An 18,036-nucleotide genomic window follows, 5' to 3' on the forward strand; every position below is an offset into this window, starting at 1 on the left:
AAATGTTTTGGTAATGATTATGGCAACAAATGCAAAAATGTGATTGACACAATGGATGTACGGGTGGATTGTGATAAGAGTTGTACAAGCCCCCAATGATTTAAAAAAAAATAAATTAAAAAAAGATAATAGAAATTAAAAATAAAAACACAGGAAAGAAAAGGACAAACAGAAAAAAACCACACCCCAGGATGATCAGTCAAGACTTACAATAACAGAGCATGTCACGCTTTATTTACTAAAGAATAATCAGCATACAAAGGTACTTTTGAGACACCAGGCAATGAGGTTAACTGTTGATGAAATTACACTTGCATGCACTACTATACCTGAAAGGACTCCCTGCTCATCAGCCCAGATGTCACTTTCTTAGAGAGGTCTACCCACACTCTCTTTAAAGTAGTAGTCCTTATCATAACATTACTGCATTTTACCATTATCTGAAATCATCTTACTTATTGATTCATTATCTTTCTTCACTGGTTTGTCCCCCAGCCCTACCACAGCTAAGATGTAAATTCCACGAGGACATGAACCTTGTCTGCCTTTTTTCAATCACTGTATACCTAATGCCTAGAATAGTATCTGGCACATAACAGGCATTCACAAAAATTGGTTGAATTAATTAATTTCAATGACATATATCTGACAGTAAAGCTCTGGTGGTGTAGTGGGCTATGTTCTGAGCTGCTAAGCCATCAAGTCCGCAGCTTGAACCCACCATGAGATAAAGATGAGGTTGTCTACACCCACAAAAATTTAAAGTCTTGAAAATCTAAAAAGGACAGCTCTCCTGTACCCTAAAGGGTCACTATGAGTCAGAATCGACTCAATGGCAGCGATATCTGACAAACGTAACTGCAAAGGGGCTTTCCAAGGAATTTATTCAAGTATCTTTACTTCAAATGCATGAAAGTCATTCAACGGAAATTACTCATTAAGAACCTAGTAAAGATCTGTGTAAGTGCTAGGGATACATCAGTAAACAAAACAAAACAAAACAGTCTATGTTTTCATGGAGTTCACATTCTTGATCCAACTTTAATTAGTATAACGAAAGACAACTTCATGAGAAATCGCATTTAAAATAAAAGCTTTATCTAGAAAATAATGGCAAATGGATTAAGAGGTGTAAAGGAAAGAAAGCTAACAGGCATTATGCAGTTTCTGTGTCAAGCTCCATGTCAGGAATGTTACCTATCTCAAATGAACCTTTCAAGCAACTGGCAGGAAAAAAGTCAACTAATCTTATAGATAATAGAGGAAATTGGGATTCTGAACGTAACCTGACCAAGGTCACACTGCCAACATGTAGAACTGAAATAAATGGTTTACTTAATAAAAAAATAAATAACAAGCCTTTATAGGGGCTCTTGCTGCCAATCTCCTCAAATTATTTTAAAAATTAAAAATATTTGTTTAAGAGGAGTTCATTTTCTAGCCCTGCTTACCAGGTCATCAAAATTACTGAACAAATAAGATTTATAATCCAGTGTTTATAAACAATACACAAAACATTTGTCAATCCATATACACATTATTTTTAAATATTTTATTATGAATTGGGTGAAGGTATACAGATCAGTTATACATTCAACAATTCATACACATTTTATTTCAACTCATTCATACACTGCAATCCCTCAGTGTGCCATCACTTGTCCCACTTCCTCCCTGTTTCCCCATTTCGCTTCCGCCTTTCCAAACCCTCTGAACTTTGTTCTTGAGTAAATGCTGCCCCTTTTAATGGTTGATTATTCTAACAAAAGGGAGTTCAGTTCCAGATCTAAGGGCCATAGTCTTCGAGGTTCCACCAACCTCTATCTGACTCAATAAGCCTGTCTAGAGTTTTTGTTGTTGTTGTTGTTTTAGCCTGTCTGTTTTACCACATATATTTTTAAATAGGTTATCCCTAAGTAAGGATTACTTATACTTAAATAAAGGAAATAAAATTCTCTTCACGTCCTCTTTACATTAGGAGTAATTTCCAAGATTCTTTTTCTTGAATTCTTAATCAAACTTGACCCAGACAGAAAATATTTTTTTTCTAATAATTTTATTAGGGGCTCATACAACTCTTATCACAATCCATACATACATCAATTGTGTAAAGCACATTTGTACATTCGTTGCCCTGATCATTCTCAAAACATTTCCTCTCCACTTAAGCAACCGGCATTAGGTCCTCATTTTTCCCCTCCCTACCTGCTCCCCCCCATGAGCCCTTGATAATTTATAAATTATTATTTTGTCATATATTGCCCTCAGAAAATCTTAATTCCAAACTACCATTTTATTCTAAGATAATAATAATTCAAGAACAGCATTTGACTTCATACTTCCTCTGTAAAATAATAATAATAATAATGATGATGATGATGAACTGAGAACATGCTGATGACTTAGAACTATTTTCCAAGGATTCCAGACATGGATTCATTATTCATCTGACTGAAAATGGAAAGCATTTCTTTTATTTTGGAGGGGGAGCTTAATCGTTTTATTGGGGGCTCATACAACTCTTATCACAATCCAAAATACACACATCAATTGTGTAAAGCACTTTTGTACATTCATTGCCCTCATCATTCTCAAAATATTTGCTCTCCACCTAAGCCCCTGGCATCAGCTCCTCATTTTTACCCCTCCCTCCCTGCTCCCCCCTCTGTCATGAACCCTTGATAATTTATAAATTATTATTTTGTCATATCTTGCCCTGTCCGACGTCTCCCTTCACCCACTTTTCTGCTGTCCGTCCCCCAGGGAGGAGGTCACATGTAGATCCTTGTAATTGGTTCCCCATTTCCAACCCACCCTCCCAGTATCGCCACTCACACCACTGGTCCTGAAGGGATCATCAGAATAGCATTTCTATGTTGAGTTTTTTTCTACACAACAGACTTTACTCCAAGATCACTCATAAAGATCTACAAGAAATTACAACCTCTTATAAAAGTTTCAGAAGATATGAAAATTACTTAAACTCTACTTCCAATAGGCTTTTAATTATATCTTTCCAAAATAAAGAGCATTTATTCTTGTATTTTACCCTTTTTTCTTATAGTTTTAAAAATAGAAAATATCTTCTAAAGATATTACTAAAATTACATTCACATGAAAAGATATCACATCTCTAAGAAAGCAACTAAATGATTAAAAATTGGTTGTTTAACAAAAAAAAGATGGCAACAATTGAGTGCTATATGTGTGCTTGTTAAACTTTAATTTATCTAACAACCTTGTTAAAATGCAGACTAATTTAGGAGGACTGGAATGGGGCCTAAGATTCTGCATTTCTAATAAGCTCCCAGATGTTGCCAGTGCTGCTGGCCCACTGACCACACTTTGAATAGCACAGCATTGAAAAACACTTCTACAATCACTTTGGGAACACACCTCAAAATGTCTAAGAAACAAAGATGGCAAGCACTGCTTTCAGTAAATGAAATACAGACAATGAAAAATGATTGACACAGTAAATGCTTGACAAAAGTTTGCTGAATTAACGAATGAGCAAAGAATGCAACATATTGAACATGGAAGCTAAGCCATTACCAGGTTTTAGAACTCTCTTTGATGCTTAATCAGACCTTGAAATTTTTTTAATTTCATGCTGTGCCAATTTCCAAGTTTCTCAGGCAGCTGTGATACTTGTCCACATTCTGCAGGCCTCTATTTATATGATTTAGGAAGAAAAGATCAAGACATATGACCAAATAATTAGAGAACAATTAATCTATCATGCAGAACCAATGCATTTTGCCACCTGAGTGGACATATCTGGAAAATACACTGAACAAAGGTAAAGAACAGATGAGGATAATAGAAAGGAATGGTTTCTAGAAAGTTGGAAGAAGGTACACAAGCAAAAGAACAAGAGAATTCTATTGGAAAAATACTGAAATCAATTTCAGACAGTATCATATATTAATTGCAAGAAAGCAATCAAAAAGTCAGACAATGCTGCTTTCAACAAAGATGCTGTAACACAGTCTATGCAAGGAAAAACATAAAACGAGTGCCTCAGGGCAGTTTTCATGCAATGTTCTTGCCAGCCATTCACACATGGGTAGCAATGCTGTTTGTTCACAAAAGCCACAAAAATCTACACCCTCTACCCTCACTTCAAATCCCCCCCTCCAAAAAAAAGGATATAAAACAAAACAGGTAAGACAGATAGCCATCTCAAGTTAACTGAGTGTGCAGAATGAAACAAAAACAAATTAAATAGCAAAAAGAAAAATTCAAATAGGGCTTTTACTAAAACCTGCCCTGACAAATCTGTTATGCATGTAGCCAAGTTCTTCTCATTACAGATAATAGGATGGGTAACCAAAGGAAACGATACCGAGAAAAGTCAAGCAGCAAAAACAGGATAAATGTTTTACAAACAGGCCCTTCCAGTGTCAACAATACTAATTTCATTCTGGACACAAAATCCAAAAGGAGGTATCTGTTTACTTAAAGTCAGAAAGAGGCCTTTTGATTGAAAAAGAACAAAATCAGCACAGTGCTGAAGGCAAAGTGATAAAGCTCCTATTCCATCTCCATACTAACCCTTCAAACTGGGGGAACCGTATTCCATCTGGTATCAAAGAGACACTTGTTTTAATAATGTACATCTGTTGGCCTAAGGCAAATGAGACCTTTAAGAATGTAATCCTCAACAGACTGCAAAGACTGGGCAATATTCATTTCATATTGCCTTCTAAAGTTAGTACAAGCAGTGCTTCATTAAAACTTCGTTGGTGGAAACTTTGTTAAAATAACTAATAAAATTGATCTTATGATATCCATTTAGGGATAAAATTCATATAATTATTGGTAATGCTCTTCAAATTATCTCAATGAATATTTTATCAATGTTTACTGGGTGGTCATATATAACATATGTAAGATTTTGGCTCGGTTCCCTTAAAAGAATCAAAGGGGAATAAATCCACAGTTATTTAGGAAATAAGACATATACAAAAAACTGAAACATGAGGGACCACATAACAGTACCTCATAAATGATACTGAGCATTACATAACTACAAAGTGTGAACTTTCAACTAAAATGATCAGCAAAGCTCCTGTGGAAAAGGTGTTTAGGGTTTTTTGTTTCTTGATTTTATTGTAGTAAGATAATTTCAGTTGCCATTTAAACTAGTTTCATTGTACAATTCAGTGTCACTAATTACATTCACTATGTTGTGTAACCATCACTACTATTTCTGAAAGGTTTTCATCATCTCAGAGAACCTCGGTACCTCTTAAGCAATAGTGCCCCCTCTCTCCTTTCCATTAGCCCCTGGTAACTACTAATAAACCTTCTCTCTATGTATTCGCCTATTCTAGATATATCATGTAAATGGAATCATAAAATATTTTTATCTGTTTTATTTCACTTAGCATAATGCTCTCAGGGTTCACCCTTGTATAAGAACTTCTTTTCTCTTTATGATTGAATAATATGTATGTATGTACAATGTTTTATTTATCCATTCATCTGTGGATAGACACTTTAGTGTTATTTATACCTATTGGCTATTGTGAAAAGTCCTGCAACAAACATTGGAGTACAAGTAAAAAGGTCATTTTTATGTTGTATGTTGAAAAATGAGTAGAAAGCAGCTTGAGGATCAAAGAGCAAATGGAATTCCAGGCAGGAGAACTGGCAATCATAAGAGTAAGGAGAGAATGGCAAAGACCAATTATGAAGAGACTTGAATATCATGCTAAATAGGTTAGACTTTATCCCAAAGGCAGTGGAGACCCATTGAAAGTTTTTAAACAGGAAGGTGGATAAAGAGGCAGATTTAGCCAATGGTGTTGGCTACTTCAGGTTATCAGTGAATATTCACAATGAGAATCCCTACGGAAGCTGAAACCAATAATGGGCACAGAAACTTGAAAAGCCTTACAACCAAGGTTTAAGGACTACTGCCAGCTTATTTTCACTAGCATGTTTCTCATTAACCCATGCAGTTTCAAGTCTAAGCCTGAAGGCCCATTCCATGGTCTACTCCATGACCTAAGAGCTGACATATAAAAGTAACAAAGTGAAGATAATGATGAAATTTGAAACCAGTCACAAGAAAAACAATTGAAAGATAATGGGGATCACCATGAGTTGGAATCAATCTGACAGCAATCAACATGTTTAGAAAAAGAAACAAGCAGAGATGGGATTATTATCCTCTATATTTTAAGAGTAACTAAATTCTATGCTATTCCGAAAGGCCAAACTCAGATAGTCCAGGGAAATTATAAACACATGTTCTAAATAAAGGGAAAGGAAGAACTTCCTAATAATTAGAGATATCCAATAATTCAATGTGCTGCCTTAATAATGGAGTACTTATCACTGGAACTATTTACTCATAAGTGGAATGACCAAATACTCTACAAATAGTAAGGAAGACAGTAATAAAAAGAAAAGGTCATTGGAATAGGCATTTGGATTATAAAGTGAGAATTACCAGTTGGGTCAGAAGAGTAAGAAGCTAAGAAGAAAAAGACCCTTCATTTTCTCTAATCTAACGGTATAATCTAGTAGCATTCTTCCAGACAGATAAAAAATGTTCAAGTGTTGAAATTTCATAAACATGCTAAATAATAGTTGTTTCCCAATTTAAAAAATCAATCCCCCTGTGATAGTTAAAGCTTTGTGTCAACTTGGTTGAACCAGGATTTTCAGTGGCTTGGCAGTAAAAATATAGCAACACCCCACAATGTGATGGCATGATGTAATCTCCATCATAGAAGCATCTGCTACGAGCAGTCAATCAGTTGTGGGAAGTACGTGGTGGGATGCAACACTTTTACCCAGAGCAAAGCCCCGATCCAATCAAGTGAAAGGGAGTTTCCTTGTGACCTGCTTCCAATATGTATGTATGCTGTGGAAACGCTTGCTTTGCTTGCTTTTGCAGGTCTAGATCTTGCATTTAGCTCATACTCCAATTTCCAGTTCTTTGTACTTGAGTCAGAGGCCTGCCATATCCTGGAAGTCATTAGCAGTCTGCCTACCTTGGATTACTGTAGCCTCTGTAGACAAGCCTTCTGTCTAACCTGCCAATCTTAGAATCATCAGTTCCTGCATGTACAAATCAAGAGAAACCTCCAGCATCTGACCTACAGACTTGTAATTTGCCTGCCTCTATAACTGTTATGACTATGGAGCCCTGGTGGTATAGTGGTATAGTAGTTACACATTGGCCTGCAATCTACATGGTCAGCAGTTCAAAACCACCGCTGCTCTTCAGGAGGAACACTAAAACTACAGGAGGTCACTATGAGTCAGCATTGATTACATGGCAGTGAGATAACTGAGTGAGCCATTTCTTTGTTTTAAACTTCTCTCTATAAATATATACACATATATAAGCTTCACTAGTTTTGTTCTCTAAGACACACCTCCCAAACCATAGTAAAGGATTTGTTATGAACTGAATTGTGTTATATTGAAGTCTTAATCTATTTATTGGTAAACATGACCCTTTTAGAAATAGAGGGTTTCTTTTATTATGCTAATGAGCTCCTACCTGAGTAAAACAGGTCCTAAACCGAATCACTTCTGAATAATGTTTTATAAAAAGTCCAAAATAGATGGCAAATGCTATGTGAGGGCTCTCTAAAAGCGAAGGAATTTCAAATATTGCCAACAGGCATCAAAAAACAAAAGGCTCACAGGCAGAACGGAATAAGACCATGGTTTTGACATTCAGCTTCTAGAACTATGAGAAAATTAATTTCTTTAAGGTCCATTTATAGTATTTTGTGGTTGTTGTTTTTTGTATTTTGTGTTATAGCAGCATTAGCAAACCAATATCAGTGTTTTTCCTTTATAAATCCTTTCAAGTACAATATTGAATACTTCCAGAAGATGAGGATAACCACTAATTAGGTTTTCAGTATAAAGTTAAAACGTTCAGTATATAGTTAGAAAGTATACATAAGAATATCTTTGTGAGTCTTCCTGAAATTATTTGGACCTTAAACTACTTTTTACATAGAATTTTTCTAAAGAATAGTTATCATACTGAGTGGCTCACAAATGTCACTCACCATGAACATCATATCAAAATAACTCTTTTTAATTTAAGTCATTTCTATGCTGACTAAAACACTGAATCAACTTATTCAAGTACAATGTCAAGGAAACAAACTTTTACTCATGTCCTTCATGAAATTAAAGTCTGTACTTAGAAGATAACTAAATATACTAAATATATTTGAAAAGCACACTGTCTAGGCCCTAGATGCTCGGGCTTTCCACAGTACCCTAGTAGCCATCATTGAGGAAGATACAAAACCAAAAAATGCATTTCCACAGAACTGAGTTCTACTTCCTTTAAGTGTCAAAATGTGTGATTTCCACCATGTTGGGTGAAAAATCTTTCTAAAATGAATCATTTATGCTTCTTTCCTTCCTAGCAAATCTATAGGCTACAATGAAAACGTTATTGATTTATTCATAATTAAGAACATAAACTATTATGCAATGCTGATGCCCTCAGGGTTTCTGAGGTCTCTAGGACATCAGAGGTTGGCTCTGCCACAAGGATTCTTGACCATTGTGCTCTTTTGCTTTTCTCTCCCTACCTTTAAGGGTTTTCTTATTTCCTTGCTTGCAGAATTTCTTATTGATGTGTTATAGTGGCCTGCCAACAAGTAAACCCCAACATCTCCTCTTCTAATCTGCTATTTGCTAATCTACTATTGACTAGGAAACCAAATAGCCAACTATGCGAACACTGTGTCTACAGTAACTGGAATTACTTCAAAATATTGATTTTATGAATTCTTCAAGCCATGAATTTATAATTTTTCATCCTTTAAATACCCAAATAGACCTACTCTGAAGATCACATTATATTGTGACTAGTGAGACTGTTAGAAAAGTGACCTTCCATTGAAATAACTACCATTCTGTTTCTTTACAAGAAATAAAAAATCATTAATGCTGTTATTTATATAAAGTGTTGCATTCATATAAACTCCTTTGGTAAACATACAGCAAACTATAAGTTTGCCTGAAATTGGGTCAGTAAGGGAGAAAGTCCACACAGAAAATGCTTAAAGCATAAGTAATCTTAAGGTAAAACAAAATCTGAAAGAAATCTTACCTATACAGCTAGAATTATGGGAATTTTCCTACTTTCTTATTTTTATCTTAGTATCCTAGAGTTAATGCAACCTAACAAAATTTATTAAACAATTTCTAAATTCTAGAAATTCCTTAATATTTATTATATTGGTAAATTTGGTAAAATTTATTTTAACCAGAAAACTACATTAAAGTAAGTGAATATCAAATGTCATCCATTTAGAGTTCAAATATGAATTTGAAATTTGCACTAGAAAATGACTTGCTTTAGTAGATATCTGGGGGCTGGAAAAATAGTGGTTGTCTCCCACCACTGTTAGATGGGAAAAGCATACTACAAACTACTCAGTCAGAGAGAAGACATACTGCTTTCTTACACAGTTTTAACATTAACATAGAGGCAAGATTTAGTAATGGTAGAATATTTCAATAACTTGTAAGATGGTTCAAAAACCATTGTTCTCGAATTGATTCTGACTCATGGCACCCCTAAAGAACCAAGTAGAACAGCCCTACAGGTTCTTGATGGCTATAAATCTTTACAAAAGTAGACTGCCATATTTTTCTCCCACAGAGCACCTTGTAGATTCAGACCACTGACCTTTTGGTTATTGACTGAGGGCTTTAATCACTGAGCCACCAAGGCTACTATCTGCTAAAAAGCATTCAACAAAAACCATTGATTAAACTTGCTGACAATTTTATCTCTAGAAGGGAAGGGCTATACTATTAAAACTTAATTCTGAGCAATAAAGAACTTGTTGATGGCACGAATGTGATAAGAACCTTAGCAGAAAATGACAATTCCATAAAGGTGTTTTTTGTTTTTTTCAGGGGAGAGTGCGAACGCAGTCCCTCACTACCACAAATTATGCAGTTCAGTTTCCCACATTTGGGGAAATCACAGGGGTCAGGACATCCAGAGTGCAATGGATAAGCCTCGCCCTGGGAAAACCACCTTCATGATCATGGTATCTCCCCTGCCAGGTAAATATTCTACAGTTCTTATACTGAGAAAAGAAGTAGGTCATAGTTAAATAAATTTATTACACATACTCCTCACTGATCAACTACCTAGTTAGCCATTTCCCAATGTATAACAATAGTGAAAAATCTAAGTAGTTTGTATACTAATGACATGCATCTGGCAGTAATGAATGCCAAAGTGCAAGACAAGAGTGACGATAGCTGTGATGGTTATAGTTATGTGTCAATTTGACTGGGCCATAATTCTCAGTGGCTTCACAGTTATGTAATGATGTGATTTGACAGTTATATGATGATTTAGTCATCCTCCATTTTGTGTTGTGATATGGTCATCCTCTGTTTTTCCATGACAACCTTGTCTTTGAAACTAACCATGTCACAGAAACCATGGGGGAAGGCAGACAGAGCTTGGTATGAGATATGAAAATAATAACAATTTATAATCTATCAAGGAATCACGAGGGTGGCAGAAAAAAAAGAGGAGCTGGGCTCAATAGAAAGTAATTGTCTAGGACAGAATGATGGTAACATATGCACAAATATGCCTGATACAATTGATGTATGGATTGTAATGAGTTGTAAGAGCACCAGATAAAACTATCTTAAAAAATAAAAAGAAACAAACATGTCAATAACTGAGAGGTTGATATATAAACACATTTTAAAACATTTAAAGAAAAGTAAGACATGATTTCACTGCCAAGGATTCAACAAGAATGCAGTACTCATAAGGACAGGCATTCTAGAAAATGAAATTCATTCACTACATTTACATATATATATATTAAGTGCTAATATATATACATATATCAGTGCATTTGGATTGTGGTGCTGGCAAAGAATACTGAAAATACTATGGACTGCCAAAAGAACAAACAAATCTGTTTTGGAAGTAGAGCCAAAATGTTCCTTAAAAGCAAGGATGGATGGTAAGACATGTCTCACATAGTTAGCATATAAGGCAAGACCAGTCCCTGAAACAGGACATCATGCTTGGTAAAGTAAAAGGGAAGTGAAAAATAGGAAGACCCTAGAAAAGATGGGTTGATACAGTGGTTGCAACCATGGGCTGTGGAGATGGTGCAGGACAGGGGATGTTTCATTCTGTTGTACATATTATCACTTTGAGTTGGAACTGACTGGAGAGCACCTAACAAGTACAATTAAGTCGTCAGATCTTTTCTAGACTATGAGGATACAGTAGAAAAATTTTCTACATACAACCGGGGACTTTTAGAAAAACATCAGAAAATTATTAAAGTTACCATCATAAACAGCAGGGAAACCCTGGGGACATATGTACAAGAATGATGCCTTAAAAAAACATCATTGCAAAGAAATACCTAGAAAAATAGTGTCCAGAAGGCTAAGACCCAGTAAAACATGGAGTTAAAAAATGAAAAAGTAAAACTTGATAAAAGAGAAAGAGACTGCAAGGAAGACAACTTAGACTCCGAGTATTGCTTTGGAGAAAACTAGATCAATATTAACGCGTCAAACCAGCCACCAATGGAATTGACTCAGGAAGTTCGGAGTTTTTTGACAAACCAGAAATTGTTCAAGCTATAATATAAGAATCCTCAGGGAGGGGGAAAAAATGAGGAGCTGATGCCAGAGGCTTACGTGGAGAGCAAATGTTTTGAGAATGAAAAGGGTAACGAATGTACAAACGAACTTCATACAATTGATGTATGTATGGACTGTGATAAGAGTTGTATGAGCCCCCGATAAAATGATTTATATATATATATATATCCTTAGACCTTAAGATGTGCTTAGTTCTCCAGTCCCAGAAAAATGGTATTTCAAACTTCAAAAGTAATTTTCATAATTTATTGCAAATCATTTAATTCTATATACAGTGGGTGCCTACCTGATTTGCAGCTAATATGATTAAATCATAGTTCAAAAATATCTCAAGTTAGACATATGGGCCAAAGCCAAGAAGGTGAAATTTAAAAGAAATATAAGCACCTAATTCTTACTTTTTTAATTAAAAAGAAAATATTTTAGGTAGAGACTAGAAGAACCTCTAAGACTATCGCCCTGACATACCCTTTAAACTTGGAATTGGAATTACTCCCAGAGGTCAACTTTCAGCTAAGTAACAGGTTGACACAATTGGAAATCACCAGCCATTCTGCAGGAGAAAGACAAGGCTTTCTATTCCTGTGAAGACTTGTCTACAGAAATCCACAGGGCAGTTTTACCCTGTACGACAGGGTCACTATGAGTCAGAATGGACTCAATAGCAGCGAGTTTTTTTTTTTAACCATTTGTGCTTTAAAAATATATACATATATATCTGTAATATATTTAATAATATAATAAATATATATCTATAAGAGACCAAATGGTCAGCATTTACCATTAAGCACAGGTGAGATGGCAAGAGAAGCTGGGAAGCTGGATTAATGGAAGCAAAACTAAGACAAAAATAAGAATAATATTGATGCAACGTGGAAAATATAACCAATGTCATTGAACAATATGCATATATCAAAATAAACAAAACTCACTGTATCAAATCAACTCAAATATCCTATAAATCAAAGCCAAGTTCACTGGCATCGACCCGAGTTCGACTCATAGTGACCCTATAGTTCAGAGTAGAACTGTCCCTGTGAGTGCCCGAGGCTGTAACTTTTTAAGGGAGTAGGTAGCCTCGTCTTTCTCTTGTGGAGCTGACTGGTGGTTTTGAACTGCTGATCATGCAGGCAGCAGCCCAACATTTAACCCCTATGCTGCCAAGGTTAAAGCAACCTTATAGGGCAAAATAAAACTGTCCCCTTTGGATTTCTGAAAATTTTAAGTCTTTCCGGGAGCAGGCAGTTTCATTTTTCTTCCCAGAACAGCTTATGGATTCTACAGCTGATCATGCCATTGCATAGACCACTCCTTGAACCATGTATATAGAAATTGTTAAATGGGAACCTAAATTGCCATGAACTTTCACCAAAAACCCAACAAAATATTTCTTTCCAAAAAGGAAAAATAGATAAGAGAAATATAAGGTTTCTGTATTGAGGTTTGAAAAGTAATTATAAAAAACTGAAAAGTAGAAATACATGTCTATCATCATAAATAGATCATCTCCAGTAGTGAAAATGAACTAGAATTACACATAATATAGATGGATTTCATTAGTCAATGAAAAAAAGCAGGTTGAAGATTATTTCATGTAATACTATTTATACAAAATTGAAAAATATGTTGCTTATTGATATATAAATAGCATAAACAAAGAAATGCATAATCACAAAATTTAGAATAAAGGTTATCTCTAGAGGAGAGGGATAGAAATGGGGTTGGGTAAAGGTATTAGAGTACCTCTGTGAACTATAACAAATAATGTTCAATTTCTAGCCTCATTCTGTATGAAAACGGGCACAGCTGATCACGGTATCCAGATATGGTAATTGTGGCTTAAAAAAAGACAGCTTTGAAAAGTGGGTGAGGGGGGACGGAGGACGATGTGAAATATGGAAATAATAATCTATAACTTATCAAGGGCTATTGAGGGAGGTTGGGCAGGGGAGGAAGGGGGTTAGAAATGGGAAGCTGATATCAGGGGCTTAAGTGGGAAGAGAATGCTTTAAAAATGATGATGGCGGCATATGTGCAAATGTGCTTGACACACTGGATGAAGGCATGGATTGTGATAAGAGATGTAAGAGCCCCCAATAAAAGTATTTTTTTTTAAAACAGACGTTTTACTTCCATCACTGTAGGTTAATTTCAGTAGTGACATTGAGACCTGTAACACTTTTTGCTCAAGCAACACAATTAAAAATTCACAACATAGAAATATTTAGCACTAATACTATCCCCCGCCCCCCAAAATATAAATGCACTCTTTACTTCTAGGGCCCTGAAGTGAAAAACTCAATTTTCAGGCATGAAATGTTTGACGTTTATCTGTAATTTGAGGTTAAAGTGGCATAACTGGAAGAATTATGACAGATATGAGATTACTGCCACCTGGACAGTATCTTCACAATGGCAGAGGATTTTAGCATGGCTTCCTTCAAAAAGGGCTATCTTGAAGATGAACTTTTATAAGACTTGGAGGAACTGAACAGTAACTGATGGATGCCAAATGAAAGATATGTAAAATTCCTTAAATAAAATTGATTAACATTAAATAAGATTTGTAAAATAAACTTTTACAATGTAAAAAATAATAATCATGTTCTATTTCTTAAGTCCTTTATATATTTTTAAAGAATTGCATGGCTAGCATTATGAGAAAGACATAACTTGATAACATTATGTACAAGTATTTTACATGTGCCAAAAAACATAAGGTGGTTTCTAAAAAGATTTACATATCTTGAAAAAAAAGTATAGTATCAAGATCATGAAAAATAACTGGACCATCTCATTCATTACAGTTAACCACTGAATATTGCTAAATTCTGCGCACTGCATTTTAAGCAGGGCATTAGTAAAAGATGATGAACAGTCTAAAGCCCATGACCTCAGATAATACATCAAAAGAAGTGAGGCTCATGTTCTACCGGAAAGACTGACAGGAATCACGATATAGCTTTCTAAATAGAAAAGCAAGAATAAGCTTTCCGACTTTCCAAGGTTTTGGTTTCCTCTCCTATATACGTATAAAGATATTATTTTCCTATTTATTACAATGGACTGATTTGCAATTGTGAATTTAAAATCTTCTATAAAGGCAGTCCCTATATCTTCCCCCTAAGTATTATATCTCACATTTATCTCAATTCTTGACATTCAAGTATTTGTGAATAAATAAAAACACTTTCTAGATACTTCAGGAGGGATAAAAATGAGTAAGACATAACTCCTGCCTTTAAAAGGCTTACAATTTAGTATATGAATATAGTTTGGTTTTCTGACATCTATCCAATGTCAAATGGCTCTATCCCTTCATTCTAGTTAGTTTAGTGTTGCCATTAGAACCATGAAAATCTAGATCTAAAAAAGACTTTAAATATCATCTATTTAATACGGATGCTTGGTAAAGTAGAGGTGCAGCGAAAAAGAGGAAGGCCCCCAAGAAGATGGATTGACACTGTGACTACAACAATGGTATCAAATATAAGAACAATTATGAGGATGGCACAGGACTGGGCAGGGTTTTTTTCTGTGGCACACAGGGTCACTATGAGTTGGAACTGACATGATGGTACCTAACAACAATATTCTATATAGAGTCATGAAGGTTCAGAGAAGATAAGGAAAGCAATTTACCTGAAGTCATGCAAGGGTATAGGAATAAAGCCTCTTCCTTATGGAATACATCACAGTTCCACTGGAGCTGTGGGTATTAGTGAACAAGGTGGATTTGAGAAAGATGAGTTCTCTTCTTCATTACAGTGATCTCAAGTTCTTATCAAAGATGCTCCAAGATGCTTCTAATATAAAAGTCATTGTCTACTTAACTAGAATAAGTCCCAGACAAAAAGAACTAATCAACACTCAACAATTTCAAGAGGTAGCATATAAGCTAGAACGAAAGGCACTAAAGGAAGAAGTCAAGCTACAATGAAAAGCATTAGCCAAAAACAAGACTCCAGGAATTGATGGAATACCAACAGAAATGTTTTATCGAGCTGATGAAGCACTGGAAACATTTACTCATCTATGTGATGAAATCTGGAAGACAGTTACTTGGCCAAGACTGGGAGAGATCCTTCTTTGTACAGGTACAAAGAAAAGTGACACAACAGAATGCACAAATTATAGAAGAGTATCATTAATATCACATACAAGTAAAAATTTCCAGATAATGCAGCAGTGCAGACAAGGAGCTAGCTGCCACAGGTTCAAGCTGGATTCAGAAAAGGACATAAAACAAAGGATATTGTTACTGATGCCAGATGGATCTTGGCTGAAAGCAGAGAATACCAGATAGATGTTTACTTGTGTTTTATTGGCTAGACTATGCAAAGGCATTCAACTGTGTGGACCATAATAAACTAGGGATAGCCTTCAGAAGAATGAGAATTCCAGGACACTTCATTATTCTCATGTGGAATCTGTGTATGGATTAATAGGCAAGTATGCAAACAGAACAAAGGAATACTGGATGGTTTAAAGTCAAAAAAGATGTGTGCCAGGGTTGCAGCCTATCACCATAAATTCCAATCTGTATGCCGAGCAAATAATTGGAGAAGCTGGATTATATGAAGAAGAATATAGCATCAAGATTGAAGCAAGGTTTATTAACAATTTGTGATGTGCAGATGATACAACCCTGCTTGCTGAAAGTGAGAATGACTTGAAGCACTTGCTGATGAAGATCAAGGATTGCAGTCGTCAGTATAAATTATAATTCAAAGTAAAGACAACGGGACCAGTAGGTAACACCATGATAAATGGAGAAAAGATTGATGCTGTCAAGGGTTTGATCTTGCACAGACCCACAATCAGTGCTCATGGAAGCAGTAGTCAAAAGATCAAAGGATGCACTGCATTGGGTAACAATGCTGCACAAGTCCTGGAAAAGCAAGGATGTCACTGTGAGGACTACGGTGCACCTGCCCCAAGCCATGGTATTTTCAGTCACCTCATACGCATGTAAAAAAAGACCAAAGAAGAACTGATCATGTGATTTATAGCGCTAGCAAAGAATATTGAAAGTACCATGGATTGCCAAAAGAACAACTATTTCTTGGAAGAAGAAGAAGAATAGCAGAGTGCTTCTTGGAAGTAAATAAGGCAAGACTTTATCTCACGTATTTTGGACATATTATCAGGAGAGATCAGTGTCTGGAGAAGGACATCGTGCTTGGTAAAATCAGCAGCAGCAAAAAAGAAGACCCTCAATAAGCTGGATGGACACAGTGGCTGAACTGATAGGCTCAACCATAAGAACAATTGTGAAGATAGTGCAGGACTGGGGTAGTGTTTCATTCTGCTATACACAGGGTTGCTACGAGACAGAACCAACTGAATGGAATCTAACAAAAACAACATGACCCAAAGACAAAAGCCTAGATTCTACATCATAAAACGATAGGAACTATAAAAATTATTTCCATAGAAATTTTATAGTTCTAAAACATAAGAATAATTTAGAATACAAAACTGGTAATCTGCTCTGTAAGCCTTCACCTAACTTACATTAAAAAATGATTGTTTTAAAGTAACAAAGCCCAACGCACAACCCTACACCTCCGAGTTCCTATCTAGAAACAGTAACTAGATTGAGAGTTTCTTAGGGCTATAACAGGGGAAGTTGGGGGGACTAGGGAGCTAATAACAGTAAGTACAAGAATAAAGCAGTGTTTCTAAAATTGATTGTAGTAATGACTGCACAACTCTAATATTTAAATCATTGATTTGTATGCTACATGAATTACATGTCAATGAAACTGTAAAAAATAGAGAAATAAGTAAATTTTAAAAGTTTACTGAGTTCTGTAATTTATCTTAGACATGATGAAGTTTCATTTTACTTGGCTAGATATAACCATTTATCATCTTATCAATTCAACCCAAATTATTATTTTGTCCAGGCATGATTTTTTGCACTAACATCCTTAAATACATTTGCATAAATAGGAGAGATGACTTAATTCTTGTTTTAGAAATGCCTAACAAGCACATTCTGACAGGAAATAGGTGAAACAGAAATTATGAAGTTTATTTTTAAAGGTGTAGAATTATCTATCAAGCCTAAATTCCAACAACAAAATACAGCTAGAAAATAGAACAGGACACAAAATTTCACCATGCCTAGAAGCATGATAGTATGTTTTACAGAGAGGGATAAAAAGAATTCCATTATTTTTCTACACCCTTTAGATATAATTTTTCCTTTGACAATAATAAGAAATGTATAGCTAAATCAAGTGTATCATCCAACTCAATGTTATAAGCACTGTAGAGGATTCGAACATAAGCAAGATATAATCTCTACCCTCAAGGAATTTATCATAATGTAATAAGTAGGTAAGAAAACTTCATGCATAATGT

At 35.3% G+C, this 18,036-nt stretch overlaps 1 protein-coding gene and 1 non-coding gene across 2 annotated transcripts in view; both read right to left on the bottom strand.

The window, feature by feature from the left end:
- Positions 1 to 18,036, bottom strand: part of EPB41 (erythrocyte membrane protein band 4.1) — a 218,450-nt gene that overhangs the window by 128,083 nt on the left and 72,331 nt on the right. The gene's annotated exons all lie outside the window — the stretch shown is intronic.
- On the bottom strand, positions 9,922 to 10,085 carry LOC115872774. Its single transcript, XR_004048022.1, has one exon. It is a non-coding gene; the product is annotated as a U1 spliceosomal RNA (small nuclear RNA).

The sequence above is a fragment of the Echinops telfairi genome, unplaced genomic scaffold, assembly GCF_000313985.2.
Source record: "Echinops telfairi isolate 266 unplaced genomic scaffold, ASM31398v2 ScPeMD7_7457;HRSCAF=8495, whole genome shotgun sequence".
Lineage (NCBI taxonomy): Eukaryota > Metazoa > Chordata > Mammalia > Afrosoricida > Tenrecidae > Echinops > Echinops telfairi.